This window comes from Heterocephalus glaber, unplaced genomic scaffold, assembly GCF_053883595.1.
Source record: "Heterocephalus glaber isolate CG9 unplaced genomic scaffold, H.glaber_assembly_v1.0 deba00001760, whole genome shotgun sequence".
NCBI lineage: Eukaryota > Metazoa > Chordata > Mammalia > Rodentia > Bathyergidae > Heterocephalus > Heterocephalus glaber.
In genome coordinates, this window is record NW_028258457.1 from 1,476,996 (window position 1) to 1,494,742 (window position 17,747).

The 17,747-nt window shown below is 52.0% G+C and overlaps 1 long non-coding RNA gene across 2 annotated transcripts in view; it reads right to left on the bottom strand.

Annotated features, from left to right (window-relative positions):
• The window catches only part of LOC110347203 (uncharacterized), a 71,007-nt gene extending 54,351 nt beyond the window's left edge, over window positions 1-16,656 (bottom strand). For both annotated transcript variants that reach the window (XR_015447466.1, XR_002391652.2), the window contains exon 1: window positions 16,558-16,656. This is a non-coding gene — a long non-coding RNA (uncharacterized LOC110347203). The remainder of the gene's footprint in view (window positions 1-16,557) is intronic.
• Window positions 16,657-17,747: the final 1,091 nt, after the last annotated feature.

A 17,747-nucleotide genomic window follows, 5' to 3' on the forward strand; every position in this document is an offset into this window, starting at 1 on the left:
GTGTGAAGGCCCTGGTTCAATACCCAGTACTGTCCCCCCCCGCAATTTTTTTTAAGCCTGCCTGTGTGAACCTGATATCCAGTGAAGAGACAGATACTAAACAAGTGTGTGTGTGCACATGTGTGTGCACATGTGTGTGTGTGCATATGGCCTTGAATACACACAAAAGTAGGCATGGGAGCTCAATGAGGAGAAGCCTCAATCCTTTGGCTGGGGCTTAAAAGCAGAGCTGCCAGGCAGAGGGAACAGCAGGTGCAAAGGCTCAGAGGCAGGCATTTAGCTGGCCACTGGGAAGCTGGTGTGTCCACAGAAGGAGACCCACGGATAGAAATGGGGTTGACCAGGTGGCTGAAGGAGGGCAGAGCTGCCTGCAGGGGACAGAGGGGCCACAGCCAGGAGTCAGGTTTCATTCTGTGTGAGCCGGGCCCTGGGACTTACTTATATGTGAGTGTTCTGGGGCTGCTGCACAATGTGACTACAGCATGGTGGCTTAAAAGAGAAACGTCTTCTCACTGTTCCGGAGGTCACATTCTGAAGCCAAGGCCCGGGGAAGGCCATGTTCCCCTGGGGCTCTGGGAGAGGCGCCCTCTTGTTCTTCCAGCTTCTGGGGCTATAGCACTGTCACCCTGACCACCTCTGTCCTCTCCGGACCTCTCCCTTCCTCCTGTCTGTCTCCAAGTGCTCTCCTTCCTCTCAGGAAGATGCCATTCAGCGTATTTAGGGGCTCCCTTTCAAGGGTTTCCTCTTGAGATCCCTAAGTGAGCCATCTGCCAAGACTACTTGCAAAGAAGGTCATATTCTCAAGTTCCCCATGGACACGATTATTTTTTTCTCTCTCTCATTCTCTCCCTCCCTCCCTCCCATCATTTGAGGCAGCATCTCACTAACTTGCCCAGACTGGTCTCAAAATCCTGGGGTCAGCTAGGGGTAGTGGAGGACAGCTGTCAGGCTAGCACTCTGGGAAGCTGAGCCAGGAGGAGCCCAGCCTGGGTAACTTAGCAACCTAGCAAGACTCTTTCTCAAAAACAAAAAAATTCTTAAAACCCTCAAAAATGGCTGGAGTTGTACCTCAGTGTAAAGGGCCTGTCTCAATCCCCAGTACCATGTATACAAAAGCAAACAAGCAGACAAAACCTGGGCTCAAGCCATCCTCCTGCCTCAGCCTCAGGAGTAGCTGGAACAACACGTACACACCACTACCGACAGCTTTTTATGGATATGAACTTTGTAGGTGACATGATTCACCCCACTCCACTTGGTTTTCAGTAGTGGGTGTCAGGCTGGGTGCACCTGTGGGGGTCCCCTTCTCTGGTATCTCCTTGCCTTCTGCACTCCTGGCAGCCCCCACACCTGGGAGCCCCAGTTCCCCCAAGACCCCAGACACAGCCACCTCCACGAAGGAGGACCCAACCGGCCCCCACCCCCGCACCCCGTTCTTCCCTTCAGCCTGAGATGTTTTGAACGGACAGTGGGGGGTCCCATCCACAGACCCCGAGGGAGGATGCGGGCCACTTGCTGGGACACAGCTAATTCCCTGTCCCTACAGCCAGTGAGGCAGGCGAGGTTGGGGACTCGCACACCAGCACACAGATCCCTCTATAAGTTTAATCCCGAGGCCAGACTTTGATTACAGCACCGATGTGTTGTGTATGACCTCAGGGACCTCATTATTTTCCTAACTCAAATAAATACGGTGTTCAGAAAGCGGGGAGGGATGAGGGGCGGGCAGAGGAGAAGAGAGCATAGGAAACTTCATCTGTAAAAGGAACGCAGGCCTTAATGAGCTTTCAGGGCTCCACACCACCCGGCCGATCTATAAACAGCAGCTGTGGCGGGGCCGGATGGTAGGGTGGGCTGGGGTCACAGCATGGGGAGGTACAGGCAGAGCAGGGAAGGGGGCTGGGCCAGCTTTGGCCAGGCAGCTGGGGATCCATGAGATCTGGGGGAGCTGGGCGTGGTGGCTCATGCCTGTAATCCCAGCACTCGGAGGGTGAGGGAGTATTGCCATGAGCCTGAGGCCAGCCTGGGCTATATAGTGAGACCCTGTCTCAAAAAAACAAAACAAAAAAATGGAAAAAGAGGCCCAGGGTAGGCCAGGCTCTGGGAGGGTGGCTATGGTCTCAGCATTTGTGGGCCCAGGTTGACATGAGGGTGCTGTCTCCCCGCAGCCACCAGGCCGAGAACCCCTGGGTGCAGCCGTGAGAGTAGGCCATGACTGGCACAGGGCTCCCAGAAGCACAGGGTGACCTCCATGTTGCTGCCATGTCACGGGGATCATGTGAACAGGAGCAAAGAGTTTCCCTAAAGCCGGTGACAAAGGCAATTTCGGATAACAAATGAATGAAATGGGCAGAAGTGAGCCCACGGCTGAGAAATCTGTGCATGGTAGAAATTCCAGAGAGCAGAATAGACTCAGGGCAGCCCGGCAAGGGCCTCAGGAAGGACTCGGGAATGTGGGAGAGGGCAAAAAGGGTGAGACAAAATTGGGGCCCAAAGACATTTGTGGGGTTCAGCAGCAATGGGAGAGGCAGGAGGATTCAGGGTGCAGGCTACACAGTTGGAAGTGAGAGGCTTTTTGTGCTCCTCCAACTGAAATAGGAGCCCCTCACCTGGGCATGATGAGGCAAGCCTGTCATTCTAGGACCTGGGGGGCTGAGGCAAGAGGGTCCCTGCAAGTTCAAGGTCAGCCAGGCAGCCTGGACTGTACAGCAAAACCCCATCTCCAAAACAAAACAAGACAAACAAACGAACAAAGGAATGAAAAAGAAAACTGGACAGACTTGAGAGAAATCTACACACAAGGTGCTGTGCCCCGGAGCTGCAGGAACTCACGCTGTTACTATCCTGTCTTACAGGGGCACCATAACAAAGCACCAGCGCGCAGGTGGCTGAAACAGGAGAACCTCATTTCCCACAGTCCGGAGGCCAGAAACCCAGGTCAAGGTGCCGGCAAGCTGGACTCCAGTGAGGATGCTCCAGGCCGGCAGATAGTGGCCTCTCGGGGTGGAGAGTCGCAGAGCACACTGTGGTGCCCTCCCTAAGGGCACTAGTCCCACCCTGGGAGACCCAACCTCCGGGCACAGCTCACCCTACTGCCCCCCGCCGTGCCGGTCCCCTTTGCCTCCAAACTCCGCCAGACAAAGAGTCCTGGAGAGGTGGCCAGCTTGTCCCATGGACAGGTTCAGAGCAGACAGGGCCACTGAGAGGTGGGGCCTGGTTGGAGTGCGTAAGTCATGGGGCTGTGGCCTTGGGGACTATGCAGCGAAACCTCGGTTGTAGAACTCAGTTCATTCCAACTTTGCATTTGAACACCAAAAAGTTCAAGAACTGAACATATCTTTCCCACAAGAAATAATGGAGGGGCTGGGGATGTAGCTCAGTGGCACTGCACCTGCCTGTCAAGTTCAAGGTCCTGAGTTTGATTCCTGGTACTGGAAAAAAAGAAAGGAAGAAAGAAAGAAAGAAAGAAGGAAGGAAGGAAGGAAGGAAGGAAGGAAGGAAGGAAAAGAAAATCGAATAATTGGTTCTGAGGCCCCAAAAATTACACTTATAAATTCATTTTTCCAGGATTTTAACAAATTTTGCAAAGATATCTTTCTTTAACTCTATTGTGGTTCCCACAGATATCCTCTTTGTTTTACCGTTGGTATCACTAACTTCCTTTGGAGCCACAGTTACAATATTTTACACAAATAAAGCATAAACAAAAAAGCACAATGACCAATATTTTAGTGCACTAACACAAACACCATATGCTGTCTGGGTGACAGTGGCGCTTTGATTGAAACTTAACCCTTTGTGATCCCCGCTCATGACACTCTGGGCCCATACAGGTTTTTTCAAGTTAGATATTCAGTTCAACTATGAAGCAAGGTTATGAACACCAAAGCAGATTTTTTTCAAACTTTGCTGTTTAAGTAGCAGAAAGTTTGAGCTTGGAGTTGTTGGACAACCAAAGTATCACTGTATCTGGTCCCTAGCCCCTTCCTGTCTGCCTCATTCCAACCCACTGCTTCCCAGTCACACGAGGAGAGCAGCTCTCCTCCACCCAGGCCCATCTGCCATGTTGTTTCTGCACTGGACTCATAACAATGGACTGAACTCTCTGAAACTGTGAGCCAAAATCAACCTCTCCCCCTCTAACTTATGGATATCAGGTATTTTGCTCCAGCAATGGAAAGCTGACCACTAAATCTCCCAGAGGGCACACATCTGAACATCATCCCTGGGGAATTAGGGATTCCATATGAATTTGAGGGGGACACAATTCAGTCCTCTGCATACCCATATGAGAAGGAGAGGGAGAGGGAGGGGGGTGGAGAGAGAGAAGAGAGAGAGAATCATTTGAGCAGAGACATGGCCTTTGGCAGAGATATAGCCAGGTGCCCATGATGAGAGGAAGGGTATCTTGTGTCTTAGTCACAATGGAGGCTGGTGCTCTTGCCCTCTGCCCACTGCAAGATGATGCCCAGGATGCTGACGATGTGCCAGCCCAAGGCTGGAATCTTAAGCCCCCAGGAGAGGGTGGTGTTGTGGTTTCAATACGAAGGGTCCCCCAGGAACTCCAGTATGGTGGCTGGGTCCTCAATGCAGCTGCGGTCAGCATATGGCCTGGAATGTTCACTGGGTCATGGGCCCATCACTGATGAGCTCTTAGACAGCTGGCATATGAGGGGCCCAGACAGAGGACGGAGGTCACTCAGGTTGTGTCTTCAAAGGCCTATCTGGTCCTCAGCCTCTCTCCTCTCCTTCTTCCTCCTCTTCGGCTCTGCTCCCTTCTTCTTCTTCTTTCTCATGTTTCTCTTCCTCCTCCTTCTCTTTCTCCTTCTCCTTTTCCTTATTTATTCTCTCTCTCTCTCTCTCTCTCTCTCTCTCTCTCTCTCTCTCTGTCTCCTCTCCTCTCCTCTCTCTCCTCTCTCTCCTCCCCTCTCCCCTTCTGGGCACCATGAGGTTGTTCCTGCCTCACCATGGGCCTAAAACAACAGAATCAGCTGCCCGTGGACTGAACCCTCTGAAACCATAAGCCACAATCAACTTCCCCTTCCTTTAAGCTGTTTCTCTCAGGTATTTTGTCCCAGCAACAGAGCACTGACTAACCCGTGGTAGAAGTCCCAAGGCACCAGAGCCACCAGTGTGATGTCCCAGGCAGGAGATGAACTCCCTGGAACAGGCAAAGAGCACCAATTCCTCCTCCTCTCCTTTTTAGTTCTATTCATGCCCTACGTGGATTGGAGGACAACACCCACATGGGGCAGGATGAGTCTGCTTTAATCAGCCAGCTGACCTGAAAGCTGGTCTCTTCCAGAAACACCCTCACAGAGACTCGGAAATCATGTTGGACTGGGCATAGTGGCACATGCCTGGAATTGCAGCACTCAGAAGGCTGAGGCAGGAGAATTACTGCAAGTTTGAGGCCATCCTGGGCTACATAATGAGTTCAGGTCAGCCTGGAATACATAGCAAAACACTGTCTCAAAAAAAGAAAAGGGCCAGGGATTTAGCTCAGGGGTTCCACTGCCTGCCTTGCAAGTGCAAGGTCCCAAGTTCGATCCCCCCCACCCCGGTAGCAAAAATAAAAGAAGAAGAAGAAAGGAAGAAAGAAAGAAAGAAAATAGACAAAGATGTCAGCCAGCAGTCCAGGGGAGGGGGAGGCAATGAACTACTTAAATAAAATAGGTGATACATTCCACAAGGAAAATAAAAAAGAGAAAGGGAATAGAAAGTCATGTGGCTAAGGGTTGCAGTTTAATTGGGGGCCTGGGAAGGTTTCTCTGAGAAGGTATCTTTTGAGCAGAGGGAGAGAGTTGTATCAGTTAGCTACTGCAGTATAACAAATTACCCCCCCAAAATCTTACATCAACAACATGGAATCTATGGATCAGGACCAATCCTCAGTCAAGGTGTCTTCTGGGGCTACAGAAATCCCAAAGTTCACTCAGGATGGATCCACTTCCAACTCATGCATGAGGCTGTTGGCAGAACTCAGTTCCTCACTGGGTGGTGGCTGAGGGTTGTTCTCGTTCCTGGCCACATGGCCATCTCCACAGGGTGGAGGCCACATCTCAGAGCATGGCCACTGGCTTCATCAGAAAAGCAGAAGTCAGGCAAGGTGGCACATGCCTGTCTTTCTAGCACTCAGGAGGCTGAGGCAGGAGGAGCACCATGAGCTCAAGGCCAGCATGGGCTACATAGTGAGTTCAAAGAGGGAAGGAGGGCTAGGTTATAAAGGAGGCAGAGGGCCCCAGGGCTGTGGGAAGTATGCTGACATTTTTTCTAAGAACAGTGAGGAGCCCCTAAGCAATTTGAAGCCAGTGAACGTTGTCATGTGACTTTACTTTGACAAAGTTCTATGAGACCTTGTGAGATGATAGGATGCTTTGGGTTTTGCTGCATGATGTCAATTTTTTTTTTTTTTAAACCAGGAATCGAACTCCAGGACTTGCATTTACCAGGCAGGCACTCCGCTGCTGAGCTACATTTCTGGCCTGATGTCGCATTATTTTGAAAACTGGAAAGTGTGGGAGAAAACAAAAAGGGCAGATTATCCTGAAAGCTGAAGGATGGGACTATTTGAGCTTTTTATGCTGTTTTCTCTACTCTTGCATGTTCTTGAATATTTTCTATAATAAAAAAAGAAGTGCCAAAGACAAAACATGCCTGGTTCCTAAGAGCAAATAAACTGTAGAGGGAGCTAGACAGAAGCAGAGGACCAAGGAGAGGGAACTCCAGGGGTCTGGGCCACTCCAAACCCATGTGGCCAAAATTAGAGACCAACAGTTGCAAATGCAGACAGGATGTGGGGGCTGGAGGGCTCACTAGCCTGTGAAGACATGAGCACAAAATCATTGGCCAGTTCTTAAATTTTTTGAATTTATGTATTTGTGCTGCTGGGGAAGGAACCCAGGGCCTCAGGCATGCAAGGCAAATGCACTACCTCTTGGCTACATCCCCAGGAGTTTTCCAGTGGTTTTTGGTGTTTTTTTTTAACTTTTTTTTTATTGGCACATGTTTGCAGTGTATAATGGTCACATTCTTCCTGGGGAATTGGCACTTGTACATAAAACATCTCAATTCTTTTTATATTGCCTTCCCCTCTCCTCCTTCCCCCTCCCTCTATTTCTTTCCTTTTTTGGTAGCGGGGATCAAACTCGGGACCTTTTGCTTTTGCAGCAGATGCCAGAACCTCTGAGCTAAATCCTCGGCCCCCTCCCTCTATTTCTTGACCTCCTTCCCTTTTACAAAACATCTATCTCCCTATTTCCTATTACCTCTCTTTTGTTTTGCTCTTTATTTATATTTTGAGTTTTTCCTGTAAGAGAAACTATGCAATATTTAAGCTCCTGTGCCTGATTTCACTTAACACTATGGTCTCAGGGTGAATCCATTTTCCCACAAATCACTCCAGTTTATCCTTCTTTATGACAGAGTAGTATTCCACTGTGTGTAAATACCACATTTTCTTTACCCAGTTTTCCAGTTTTTAAAATGCAGATAGTTCCCCACTAAGAAAGGCTCAACTTAGCAATTTTTTGACTTTACATTGGTACAAAAAGACTGCACATTCGTGACAAACCATCCTTTGAATTCTGAATTTCGATCCTTTTCCAGGCTAGGGACACTTGGTGGGATACTCCCGAGGCAGCCAGTTGCCACTTACAGCCAACCATGGGACACAAGGGGGCAAGCCACTTCTCAGTGTGCTTGTTGAAGAGCAGGGTGTTCAGTGCTTAGAGATAATAAGTGCATTTTTGGCTTAATACTTAATACTGTTCCTTTCTCTTTCTCATTCTTGCCCAGGCTGAGGCAAGCGATCCTCCTGTCTCAGCCTCCCAAGTGCTGGGATTACCTGGATTTACAAGGTTCCATTCTGTGTGCAGTTTCAGGTACCCACAGGCCTCCTGGAGCACATCTGGGGCAGGACAGGGCAACTTCCATCATGGCTGTGGGTGGGGTGCGGAGAGTGGACTGAGGTGTCCCTGTGGGAATGTGCTGCCTCCGTGCGGCAGGCTGAGCGGTGTCCACGTGGCTGGCTCCTTGCTGGATGCAAAGGATCCCTCCCCAGAGCTCCAGGACTGCATCCCCACAGGGAAGGTGACAGGGAGGGGACAGGCAGTGCCGATCTGCACGGATCAGAAGCTGCTGGGTGGATGTGGGGACCAGGAGCCCCTCTGCCTCCTCCCCATTAGAGGAGGGGAAGCCCTGTCCTCCACCCCCGCCCTGGGACCCTGGTGGATCTGAAAGCCTCCTCAATCCAGCGGCCGCTGTCGGTCGATGGCAGACACCCCGGCTCCGTCCCTCCTGCCGGGCAGCCCTGCCCCTTCCCGCCAACCCAGCCCCAGCGCAGAGGGGACCCAGGGGTGGAGTCCGCTCTTTGGTAGCCCCTCGCTGTGCTGTGTGTGCTCTAGTTCCCTCCTCGCTCCCCCAAGCCTGAGCCAGGGACGGTAGCGGGCCCTGTCTGTGCCCAGTTGTTCCTAATAATTCATAGGCACCTGGAGTCTACCCCACTGGCTCCCTGAGACAGTTGTGCTGCTCCTCAGAGCTGCCTCTGGGGTCACTCAGTCCTGGATTCATTCACTCATCTGCTCAGCATTTATCAAGCACCTACTGTGTACCAGGCCACAATGGAACAAGCCAGGGCCTGTCCTCCCAGGGCTTGGAGGTGAGCCAGGAGGGTCCCTGCAACTTTGAGGCCAGCTTGGGCTACATAGTGAGTTCAAGGCCAGCCTGGACTATTCAGTGAAACCTTGTCTCAAAAAACCCAACAGAGGGCCGGGGATTTAGCTCAGTGTTTTCACTGCCTGCTACGCAAGCGCAAAGACCCGAGTTCAATCCCCAGTACCAAAAAATCAACAGAGGGCCAGGAATGTAGCTCAGTGGCACCTGCCTGGCAATCGCAAGGTCCTGAGTTCAATTCCTGGTACAAAAAAACAAAAATGGGGCTGCAATGTAGCTCAGTGCAAAGGCCCTAGGTTCAATACTCAGAACTGAAAAAACTGAGGGAGGAGAATGAGGAAGAAGAGAAAAAGGAGGAGGAGGATTCTTTCAAGTTTCTTCTACATCATGAGGATGATGGATGGTACAAGTTCCCTTGGGGCTCCTACAACAGTGACTACAACATTGAGAGGGGAAGAAGCTTGACCGGGAGGAATGGGATAAAATTTAAATTTAAATTTAAAAAAAACCAGTGACACAAGCTGGGGGTTAAAACAACAGCAAAGCATCCCTACAGTTCTGGGGAACAGAAGGCCCCTGTCAAGGCGCTGGTGGTTGGGCTCCCTCCCCGGCTCAGGCAAGGACCCACCCCGTGGCTCCTGCCTTTTGGGGCTCCCAGGTCCCCTGGCTCCAGGCTGCCTCTCTCCAGGGGCTGCCTTGGCTCCACGCCACCTTCTCCCCTAGGCATGGCTGTGTTTCTTGCTCTTCTGTCCCCAGTAAGGACATCTGTATCACAGGGTCCGGGGCACACAGTTAATCCACAATGACCTCACCTCAGCATCTCCCCTTAATTACATCTGCAAATTAAGCCACATTCACAGGTGTGGGGGTCTGGACGTGGAGACATGTTTCGGGGACCACAATCTAACATATTGCCGGGTGTGGTGGGACATGCCCATGATGTCACACTCAAGAGGCTGAGGCAGGAGGATTGCAGTGAGTTTGAGGCCAGCTTGGGCTACATAATGAGTTCAAGGCCAGCCTGAACTACATAGTACATAGCGAGACCCTGTCTCAAAACAACAAAATAACAGGATTTACCCATCACACTGGCCATGATGGTGTATGCCTGTAATCCCAGCACTCAGGAGGCTGATGCAGGAGAACCGCCTCAAGTTTGAGGCCAGCCTAGGGTACATAGTGAGTTCAAGGCCAGCCTGAACTAAATAGTGAGATTCTGGCTCAAAAAATTAAATTAAATAAATAAAATATTGCTATTGATCATGCAAGAGGCCCTGGGTTCCATCCTCAGCACCAAAAATGAATAAATAAAATATTTATCTTGAGGACGGAGGTTTTTTGACTCCCCCTGAAGTTTTGCATCCTCGAACCATTTGCCCTTTTGAGAACCCTTACCTTTCATGAAGGGACAGAAGACACTAGAATGTATCACAACCCACTCACTGAAAAAGAACAACTATGACTTCATAAATTTCTGTCTCAATCCTGAGCCTGGGTAGACTACATTGCAATATAAAAAACCTGAACTTCTACTAGTTTTCTCACAGATCCCAGGGCTTTGCACAAGCTATGCACGTGCTTCTACCATGGAGCTTCACTCCTAGTCCCCCAAATAAATTCTTTGATCCAAACTCTGTAGCTCTCCAGCTACATACGATGTTGGAAATGTTTTCTTTTTCTCCCCCAGCCACCATTACTATATTGCAGACCTCACATGGAGCCAATGGACCTAGGTGTTTTTTTGTTTCCTCTATTTTGCTTTTTCGGTGCTTCGGTGGGACCTGGGGCCTCACACATGACCTCAGCACTCCCGTGGAGCCACAGCCAGCCTGAATGTAGGGGGGACAGCTTTCATTTTCCAGACACTCGTACTGACAGCCAGGCCTCACCCTCCCTTTATTTCCAGCTTTCCTGATGATAATAACAAGCACCTGTATGTGTGGGGCAGGAAGCTAAGTAAACATTTCACACACAGCACCTCGAGGGGTCCTCAGGAGAGGTCCCCTGGTCCAGGTGAGAAGGTGGGGCCCGCAGATACTGAGTCCTGAGGGTGCGGTCACTCAGGAGATGGTGGTGGAGCCAGGATTGGAACCCTGGCTGTTGGTCTCCGGGGGGCCTTAACCAGCCTGCATTCCTCCTTCTATCTCTGCATATTTGCCTAATCATCCCCCTACAGGTGAACTTGCTGGGTCGGCCCACCCATGCAATGTTCAGTCCAATATCTGGATCGCTCTCCTGGAAGCAGCATCGGCTTCCACTTCCGTGACTGAGCCTGAGTGTGCAGCCCCAAAACGTCACACACGGTGGTGTGCATGACAGGTATAAGCGACTCTTTAGGCTGGGGTGTGGCTCTATGGTACAGCACTCCCCTGGCACACACAGGCCCTGGCTTCCATCCCCAGACACCTCACACACACACAAAAGTGACTCTGGCCAGCCATGGAGGCACACGCCTGTCATCCCAGCATTCGGGGCGCTGAGGCAGGAGGCTTACTGTGAGTTGGAGGACAGCTTCGGGTACAGAGTGAGATCTGGTCTCCAGAAAAAAACAAAAAAGTGATTCTTCAGCTGCTAGATGGTCAGACAGCTTGTTACAAAGAATTGTTGACTTTTTCTCTCCTCAGTCTTTTCCTCTCACCCTCTATTTGTATCCAAGTCAATTTCACACGTGGGCTATTGGTCTTTTTCTTATTGACTCCTCAGTGCTCTTTGTATACTGAGGCTCTGCACACTTTGTCTTCCATTTAGATGATGAACAATCGAACCCCCCTTGCCCTGGGGCCCCTTCTGAAAGTCCAGACAGAACTGCTTTTCTTCCCACCTGGCCCCCACGGACACACCTGTTCTCCCGAGACTTCGTGGCAGGCTGCATTGCAGTCACAGTGCCTCCGGAAGCAACAGTACAGACTCTGCCTATGATTCTTGAAGGACCCTTCAGCTTTCCAAGAGGAGAAAGCTGGGGCCCCAGAGTCAGAACCCACGGCTCTGTATTCCACCTCTGCAGCTCTGTACTCTGCCTCAACTTCTGGGATTAAGAGGTGACGGAAAATCCAGCCACGCCCATTGCTCCCTGAAGCCACACCCATCACACCACCCGGCCACACCCACCTCCAGGAGGCTTTGGTGAATTCAGCCTGGCCCACTATGGAAAGCACCCGTGTGTCTACCAGCGAAGGGTGAGGCGCAGTTAGGGGTCCCCAGCACTCAGGCTGAGGGTTGGGACCACCTGTGACTGTTAGGACCCAGGCCGCACAGCAGCAGATAAGTGGGGGGCAGCTTCCTCTGTGTCTCCAGCCACTCCATGGCTCCAGTCGCCACCTGAGCTCTGGCTCTTGTCAGATCCTCCCAGCCTTAGACGTTTGTAGGAGCATGGACCTGCCGTGAATTGTGGGGTGGGATTCAGGTTTTGTGCTCCTGAACCATCCAGAAACTACCCCCATTCAGTTCTTGGAAAAATTGTCTTCCACAAAAGAGGTCCCTGATCCCAAAAATATTGGGGACTGGTGAGCTACAGTGCTTTGAAATATTATACAGCTGTGAAAAATAGGAAATGCTTATACTCATTTCCCAGAGCTGATGTAACAAATGACTACCAACCGAGTAGCTCAAAAAATTAAAAACCAAAAGCAGGAGCAGGATGTGGTGCTGCATGTGTTTCAGCCCAATACTTGGGAGGCTGAGGCAGGAGTATTGCCACAAGTTCTAGGCTAGCCTGGGCTACATAGCAAGTCCCTGCCTCAGAAACCAAACCCCAAGAATTTAGTAAGGCATACTGATGCGTACCTATAATCCCAGCACTGTAGGAGACTGAGGCAAGAAGGTTGTAAGTTCAAGTCCAGCCTGGACAACCTAGCAACTTAGTGAGAGCTTGTCTCAAAATAAGAAATAAAAAAAGGCTGGGGATGAAGCTCAGTGTGAAGGCTCCAGGTTCAACCCCAGTACATGGAGGGAAAAATACTCAAGCATTTAGATTCTCACCCTCAGGAAGCCAGAGGTCCAAGATAAGGGGCCAGCAGGGCTGGTCCCTGCCCCTCCTTTGTCTGGGGCTCCTCATCTGCCTCTGTCTCCACCCGTCTCCCATCTGCCTGTTATTGCCTCTTCTCATAGTCAGTCGCAGTGGATTTAGAGCCCACCCATGATGGGTGGCTGCACTTTAACTCCTCTGCAAAGGCCATGTTCCAAGTGAGGTCATACACACAACTGCTGGCCTCAGGTCTTCACAATACCTTCTGAGGGGACCTGACCCAAGGCAGGGACCAGCAGGTGGATCTTAAGTACGGTGTGTCCCTGTGAGGGTCAGCTGTCTGAGGGAGGCTTCCTGCCTCAAACCCCACACCCCACACCCTCAATCTTTGGCACCTTCACAGTGGATCCCCAGCATCAGAGACAACATTCATTGATCCTCTTGGCTCAGCCTCCCAGGTGCTGGCATCACAGGCCTGTGCCATCACGCCTGGCTCCCTGGTGCACTGACCACATGGCCCTCATTGATTTCATCTGTGCCCATCACAGAAGGGGGGGGGTCCTACCAAAGCCCTCTGTACAGGCAGGGATGCTGATGCCCGGGCGTCTAAAGCACATGACTGGTCAGCGACAGAGCCAGGCCCTGAACCCCTGGCCACCGACTCCATGGTATCACTGCATATCTGGCGCAAGACCCACATGGTCATTTTCTTTTCCCAACTACCCTGCAAGGCAGAAATCACTCCCGTGTTACAGATGAGGAAAGCGAGTCAAATGAGCATCTTACCTAAGGAACTTTTCTTTCCAGTCCTAGGAACTGAACACAGGGCCTTCACACTGAGCTCCATTCCCAGTCCTTTTTAAAAAATATTTTAAAACAAAGGCTTGCTAAATTGCCCAGGCTAAGCTTGAACATGCAATCCTCCTGCCTTAGCCTCCTGAGTGCTGGGATTATAGATGTGCATCACCAAGCCAGGCTCCCCAGTGTTATTAACTGATGCTGATTAATATCTGTATCCCCTGATCCAGCCAGACCTTGGGGCCTGCAGCACCCACAAAAGGAAAGCAGGAAGCCACATGTGGTGGCGTACACCTATAATCCTAGCAGTCAGGAGGCTGAGGCAGGAATACTGCAAGTTCAAACCCAGCCTGGACAATTTAACAAGACCTTGTCCCAAAATAGAAACACTGTGAAAAGGACTGAGGATGGAGCTCAGTGTGAAGGTCCTGGGTTCAGTCTCCACTGTGTCAAAAAGGAAAAAGAAAAATGCTTTGCACATAATTGGTTTCCCATAGTTGTTACCTCCTTGTGCCTCAGTTTCCCTTGTGGGTACACAAGGAGCAGGCTGGGCTCAGCTGCTCCCCCAGGGGGGGTTTTGGGACAGGGTGGTGGCTGTACTCTGACGCCAGGGAAGGTTCGGGAAAATCACTTCTGATCGCCTCATTAATCCTCCGTCACTCAGCCTCAGACAGTTCCCTGGCCCCTGATTAAAAACAGAAGTTTCCCCTGTGCTCGTGGAGACAGCAGAAGGGAAAACAAAGACAAGCACACCCGCGCCAGATAAATACAGACGCAAACACATGCACAGCAGATAAACACACGCTGCGCCTCAAACACACACAGCCGGCTGAGCGGCTGGGTGGGCTGAGCATGCACAAGGCCCAGGGACACCGAAGGACAGCGGTGGAGGGACACAGACCCGGCACAGCAGCATCCAGCCGTGGCCACATCCGGGCCTGACCACTTGGTGCACTCGGCCAGAAGCCAGAACCATGGGAATTAATGCCACCAAGAGCAGACTTGGAGAGGATGCAGCAGTGCACCACTGTCATCCAGCGACTCTGGAGGCTGAGGCAGGAGGATAGCTTTGAGTTCCAGCCCAGCTTGGGAATTTAGCAAGGCACTGCTCAAAATAAATAAGCTGGGGGTGGGGGAGATGGCACATATCTGGAATGCCAGCACTCTGGGAGGCCGAGGCAGGAAGAGCAAAAGTTCCAGCCTACCCTAGGGAATTTGACCACTTAGTGAGACTCTGTCTCGGAATAAAAAATTTAAGAAGGAGGCAGGGCATGGTGGTGCAGACTATGATGCCAGCACCTGGGAGGCTGAGGCCAACCTGGGCTATATAGCGAGTTCAGGGCAATCCTGAACTACAAAGTGAGACCCTGTCTCAAAAAACAAAACAAAAATTTAAGAAGGGCTGAGGATCTAGCTTAGTGTGAAGGCCCTGGGCTCAATCTTCAGTACTGCAAAAATAAAAATAGAAAATAAATAAAGCCAGGCTCTATGACACATGCCTATCACCTTAGCACTCTGAGAGGCTAAGGCAGCAGGATTGCAAGTTCAACCCCAGCCTGAGCAACTTAGTGACTTAGCTCGACCCTGTCTCAAAATAGAAAATAAAAAAGGCTGGAGATGGAGCTCAGTGATAATCCCCAGTACGACAATAAATATAAATAGAGAGGACTGGAGTTGTAGCTCCACCCTGATCGCTTGCCTGTCATGGGAGAGGGTCTGGGTTCAATTCAGCACTGCAAAACACACACACACACACACACACACACACACACACACACACACACACACGCACTGCCCAAAGGTGCAGACATCAGGGAGGCCGCAGCTCCAGACATTGCTGGCTGTGAAGCTGGTGATGACAGGGTGGCCCTGGCATTTGGCCAGCAGAGGCAGGGAGGCTGCTTGCCCCCCCAGGGCCAGGCCATTGACACCCACACCCAGGAGACCTCACCAGGCCCTGTAGACCGCCAGAAGGGATCCACACATCCCAGGTGACACCAGAGTGTCAGGCAGGCTGCACGTTGAGGCATTTGTTAGTTTGTGGCTGTGCTGGGCATGGAACCCAGGGCCTCTCGAACGCCAGGCAAGCATACTGCTGCTGAGCTCCACACCACCACTCCTGCCATTCAAAGCATCCGTGTAAATCACCATTCAGTCCTCACAGCCACCTTGTCAGAGGGTTCAGTGCCCACTGAGCCCTGCTGGCAGCCAAGAGCGGTGGTGCATACCTGTCATCCCAGGTACTTGGGAGGCTGAGGCAGGAGGATCTCAAGTTCCAGTCCAGTCTGAGCAATGTAGTGACTTATCAAGACCCTCTCTCAAAACAAAAAATAAAAAAGAGCTGGGCCAGGGGTTTAGCTCAGTGGTTCCACTGCCTGCTGCGCAAGCGCAAGGACCCAAGTTTGATCCCCGTTACCAAAAAAAAAAAGAGCTGAGGGTGTAGCTTGGTGGTAGAGCGCTTCCCAGCATGTGTGGACCCTTGGGTTTCATTCCTGTGCTGCATATTTTTTTTTAAAGCCTGTTGTGCAAAGGAGGAAACTGAGGCCGGGAGACAAGAATTTATGCTCAGTTACCCAGTCAGAGGTTCAGAGACAGCTGGGGGAGTGCAGACCCATGAATGGAGGCAAAAGAAGCAGGCTGGAAGGAGACCTCCCCCACTTGAGGGCTGTGAGGGGCAGGGGATTGAGGACCTCAGCATCCCAGCGCACCCCTGTAACATTTAGGGGACTCTGAAATCCGCTGAACTTTTTTTTTTGAGACAAGGTCTCACTATGTAGCCCAGGCTGGCCTCAAACTGGCAGCAATTCTCCTGCCTCAGCCTCCTGAGTGCTGGGATCACAGATGTGAATTCTATTTTTAAATAGGTTTGGCAGGAGCTACAGGCATCCGGTATCCAAACCACCCTCACCATTGGCTGGGGAACAAGCACGTGGCCTTCCCAAACCTCAGTTTCCTCACCTGTACAAGGGGCCCCGTCCACCCTCACCCTGCAGAGGTACACGCCGGGGCCATGAGACCCGAGCTGGGCCCCCTCCTGTGGCCACACAGGCTCAGCCGTACCCGTACACGGAGCGGGCGCCCCCCGCTTCGGGGTGGGCCCTAGAAGGCTCACGCAATCCCACCTGGCGTCCAAGCCTGGAGCGTGGAGGTCACGGAGGCTGCAGACCTCGGCGGGGAAGGGGGGGCGCTGAATCCCCTGCCCTCGGTGAACGCGTTTCTAGTGTGCGGGGCGCGAGCGCCACCTGTGGGCCATAGACTGAGGCGCGAGGGAAAGTAGGTCACGGCCTCCCCTCCGGTTCTAGCGCCCCATACACGGCGCGGGCTCCTGGGAGAAGCAGCCATCGCTCCAGCCACTCAGAGCCTGGCTGTCCTGCTGCCCAGGACACGGAAGCCGCCACACAAACATCCCCCCCTCTGGTTATGTGAAGATCTGGAACCGGGTATGGGGGCGTACCGCCTGTCCTCCTAGCATTCAGGAGGCTGAGGCAGGAGGATTGTAAATTACAGCCCAGGGGCCGGGGACTTAGCTCTGTGGTGAGGCCGCCTGCCTTGCAAGCCCAAGGTCCTGAGTTCGATCCCCGGTACCAAAAAACAAAACAAATTACAGCCCAGCTTGGACAATTTAACGACTCAACAAGAACCTGTCTCAAAATAAAAAACAAAAAGGGCTGAGGATGTAGTTCAGTGCGAAGGACCTATGTTCAATCTCTGCCCCCCCCCGAAAAAAAACAGGACTGGAGGCGTTCCATTGCCGGACACAACTGAAAGGCCCTGGGGCAGAAAGGAAGTTAAGGTGGCCTGAGCTGAGGGACAGGTGGAAAGGGGTGTCAGGGCTCCTTGGAAATAAATGGGACCCCTCTGTCCCACCTGGGGTCACCTCCTAAGACTCAAGAGAAGAAACCTCACCCTGAGCCCCACATCCCAGGGAACTCTTGCAAGGGTGGGGTTCTTGCCATGCCAACTCCACCCCAAGGGACAGCACAGGCCCCAGGGCATCCACCTGCACAGCCTGGGGGTTGTGAGTGTCCCTACCCCAGAGCCCTCTGTGCCCTCTGAGCCCTGGGGTCGCGCCCACCTCCCTGCATCCTTCAACCTCACCCCATGCGGATCTGGGGTCTCCGCTGCAGCTCCAAAAGCCCCCAGAGAAGCCCATGTTTCTGGGGAGGCCTCGGGGGTCCCTTTCCCGAACCCCGAAGTGCACAGGGGCTGCTGGCTTCCAGGAGAGTGGGGGGCAGGGCTCTAATGAGGGCGCAGGCGTAATTGCAAAGCAGAAGGGTTAATTACCCCTAATTGGCTGTGAATCAGGCAATTT